This window comes from Triticum urartu, chromosome 6 (assembly GCF_003073215.2).
Source record: "Triticum urartu cultivar G1812 chromosome 6, Tu2.1, whole genome shotgun sequence".
Classification (NCBI taxonomy): Eukaryota; Viridiplantae; Streptophyta; class Magnoliopsida; order Poales; family Poaceae; genus Triticum; species Triticum urartu.
The window spans coordinates 450,400,868-450,405,121 of NC_053027.1; positions in this window are offsets into that span (position 1 = coordinate 450,400,868).

Sequence of the window (4,254 nt, forward strand, 5' to 3'; positions counted from 1 at the left end):
TTGAAGGGGGAATTTATGTCCATCCGTTTCTCGTTCGATGACGAACACTGCGCTTACAACCTGATGAGTTGCCGCAATGTATAACAGCATTGGTTTGCCGATGTTTGGCGCGACCAGGATTGGGTTGGTTGCCAGTATGGCTTTTATTTCTTCCAATCCGGCTGTGGTAGTGTCCGTCCACTCGAAGTGTTCGGTGCGCCGAAGGAGGCGATAAAGGGGTAATGCCTTTTCTCCTAAGCGGGAGATAAAGCGGCTTAGAGCCGCCACACATTCGGTTAATTTCTGGATTTGTTTGAGGTTCGTTGGTATAGCCAACTGTGACAGAGCTCAGATTTTGGCCGGATTTGCTTCAATTCCTCTACTGGAGACAATGAAACCCAGGAGCTTTCCGGCTGGTACACCAAAAACACATTTTTCAGATTGAGCTTGATGTCGTATGTTCAGAGGTTGTCGAATGTGAGCCTCAAGTCATCTATTAGAGAGTCGACGTGTTTGGTTTTGACGACCACACCATCTACGTATGCGCTGATATGTTGCATCGGCGTTTTTGAGCCCAAAAGGCATTGTGTCGAAACAGAAGGGGCCGTATGGTATGATAAATGTCGTTGCGGCTTGGTCGGACCCCGCCATCTTGATTTGGTGGTAGCCGGAGTATGCATCGAGGAAACACAATGAATCGTGTCCTGCGGTAGCATCGATAATTTGATCGATGTGGGGGAGGGGGAAGGGATCCTTTGGGAAAGCCTTGTTGAGGTCCTTGAAATCGACACATAGGCGCCAGGATTTGTCCTTCTTTGGTACCATTACCAGGTTTGCTAGCCAGTCCGGATGTTTTATTTCTCTAATGAATCCGGCCTCCAATAACTTGGCTAGTTCCTCTCCCATAGCTTGTCTCTTAGGTTCATAGAAACGCCGAAGAGCCTGCTTGACCGGCTTGAATCCCTTCAGAATATTAAGGCTGTGTTCGGCCAGCCTGCATGGGATTCCTGGCATGTCTGAGGGGTGCCAGGCGAATATGTCCCAATTCTCGCGTAGGAACTCTCGTAGTGCGGCGTCCACAATGGGGTTTAACTGTGCCCCGATGGAGGCTATTTTTGTAGGGTCTGTTGGGTGGACTTGGAATTTGACAATTTCATCCGCTGGTTTAAAAGAGGTGGACTTGGATCTCTTGTCAAGTATCACGTCGTCCCTGTCCACTATGGAGCGCAGCGCAGTTAATTCCTCGGCCGCAAGGGCTTCGGATAATGCCTCGAGGGCCAATGCGGTTGTTTTGTTTTCAGCGCGGAGTGCTATGTCCGGATCACTAGCGAGAGTGATGATTCCGTTGGGCCCGGGCATTTTGAGCTTCATGTACCCGTAATGGGGTATAGCTTGGAAGATCGTGAACGCCTCCCGCCGTAAAAGGGCGTGGTATCTGCTACTGAACGGGGCCACTTGGAATGTAATTTCTTCGGACCTATAGTTCTCCAGCGTGCCGAATACCACATCTAGTGTGATTTTCCCAGCACAGCGTGCTTCCCGACTGGGGATGATTCCTCTGAAGGTTGTGCTGCTTTGCTCAATGCGGTTCCAGTCTATTTCCATTTTTTGAAGAGTTTCCTCATAGATGAGGTTTAATCCACTGCCGCCGTCCATGAGTACTTTGGTGAGTCGAAAGCCGTCCACAATTGGACTGAGGACCAGTGCAGCTGGTGCTCGGGCTGTTCGGAATTTAGGTTCATCACGGGCATTGAAGGTAATAGCCGTGTCACTCCATGGATTTATTGCTGCCGCGTGGCAGATTTCGGCAAGGCTGCGGAGTGTTCGCTTGCACCTATTATTTGATGCGAAGGTTTCAAAGACTGTTAATACCGTATTGTTATCCCCGGGATGGTGCTCTGTGGCATCTGGGATGAGAAGATCCTCACCACTTTTGGCCACCTGCCGGAGTACCCAACATGCTCTAAGGATGTGTGTTGGTATGGTATCCGCTGTACTATGAATTTTGCAGGGTCCGTTGAGCCATCCCTCCAATACGGTTCCACGCCCTGTAGAGGGTCTTTGCTTCTTTGTAATTAACTTGGGTGTCTTATGATAGTGCACCCTTTTACTTCGGACTGGGTGTATATTCGGAGCCGGATTATCCCAAAATTTCGTTTCGGTTTTCCAGGCGCTTTCCATCGTACAGTACTTTCATACTATGGATGCCAAGTCGGCGAAGCGTGATATGTCACCGCGACTTATGGCATTAAGGATTCTCTTGTTCGTGCAATTATTGCAGAAAAATAAGACTGTGTCTTCCTCGCGACAGTCCTTAACCTTGTTCATCACAAGGAGGAATCTGGCCCAATAATGATGTATTGTTTCCTGGGGCGCTTGCCTGATGTGGGAAAGATCGTTTATACTTGGGTGGGTGGCTTTGAGTCCGAACCCTTACCTGATCTGAGACCCTGGGGCCGAGGGGTTTCCAATCTTGGAAGTTCGGGTTTCGGGATATTGCCCGATAAGTCTGGCCCGCCGCCTGACTCTAGGTTCAGGGCTTGGGTGATGTCCTCCCATAAGCGGGTATCCGGCTCGGAGAGCTCAGGAATCCGGACATAGTTAGTCCTCAAAATAGAGGAAGAATCGCCGCATTGTTCCTCCACCACCGCAATATGATGGGTGACCGGTGGAGAGTTAATCTCCCTTTGATCGGGTTTAAGCCCAATCCGATCATAGTCCGTAGCGACTCCCAAGGCGGCAATGCGATCCAAGAGCTTGTTTAGGGATGAGAGCTTCATTGGATCCATTTGCTCAGCAAATTCCGAGCCGACGTGGAGGCTGTTTTCGATGACCCGAGAAGTCATCGTCGGTGCAGCAGCCGAACGGGCGGTCATGATGAAACTGCCTAGCCGGAGAGTTTGGCCGACAGCCAGGGCTCCCGCTGCGGTAATGTTGTTTTTAACAACGAGACGAGGCATCCTTCCTTACGGTGATGGCACAGTGGAACTCTCAATGAAAGCACCAACGTCGGTGTCAAAACCGGCGGATCTCGGGTAGGGGGTCCCGAACTGTGCCTCTAAGGCGGATGGTAACAGGAGGCAGGGGACACGATGTTTTACCTAGGTTCGGGCCCTCTTGATGGAGTTAATACCCTACGTCGTGCTTGATTGTTCTTGATAATATGAGTAGTACAATAGTTGATCTACCACGAGATCGAAGAGGCTAAACCCTAGAAGCTAGCCTATGGTATGATTGTTGTTGTCCTACGGACTAAAACCCTCTAGTTTATATAGACACCGGAGGGGGCTAGGGTTACACAAGGTCGGTTACAAAGGAGGAGATATACATATCCGTATTGCCTAGCTTGCCTTCCACGCCAAGTAAAGTCCCATCCGGACACGAGATGAAGTCTTCAATCTTGTATCTTCATAGTCCAACAGTCCGGCCAAAGGATATAGTCCGGCTGTCCGGAGACCCCCTAATCCGGGACTCCCTCAATAGTAGTTGTGCACAACAACTGCCGACGGCCACATACTCCGCTTCAGTGGACAAGAGAGACACACAACTTTGCTTCTTAGAAGACCAACTCACCAAAGAGCAACCAAGGAATTGGCACCCTTCGAAAGTGGACTTCCTATCCACTTTGTCTCCCGGCCAATCTGAGTCCGAATAGCCTACAAGGTTGAAGTTTGCTCCTGTTGGGTACCATAAGCCAAAGTTTGGGGTATGAGCCAAATATCAAAAGATTCGCTTAACTGCCACAAAGTGGCTTTACTGAGGTGCGGCTTGAAACCGTGCACAAATTCCCACACTCAACATGATATCCGGTCTAGATGCACAAAGGTAAAGCAAGGAGCCAATCATGGAGCAATATACCTTTTGATCCACTGCTTTACCATTGGGATCTATGTCAAGTTGGCATTCGACGGGCATTGGAGTAGAAGCTGGCTTGACATCACTTAGCTTGAATCTCTTGAGCATGTCTTGAGTGTATTTGGCTTGGTTGATGAAGGTTCCTTCTCTTCGTTGCTTGACTTCGAAACCTAGAAAGAACTTCAACTCTCCCATCATGGACATATTGAACTTTGAGGTCATGAGAGCGGCAAATTCCTCATTGAAAGCTTTGTTGGGAGAACCAAAGATAATGTCATCAACATATAGTTGGCACATAAACAACTCCCCTTTGACCTTCTTAGTAAAAAGAGTGGGGTCGATTTTCCCAATTTCAAACCCACGATCTTGCAACAACTCGGTAAGGTGGTCATACCATACACGTGGGGCTTGTTTAAGTCC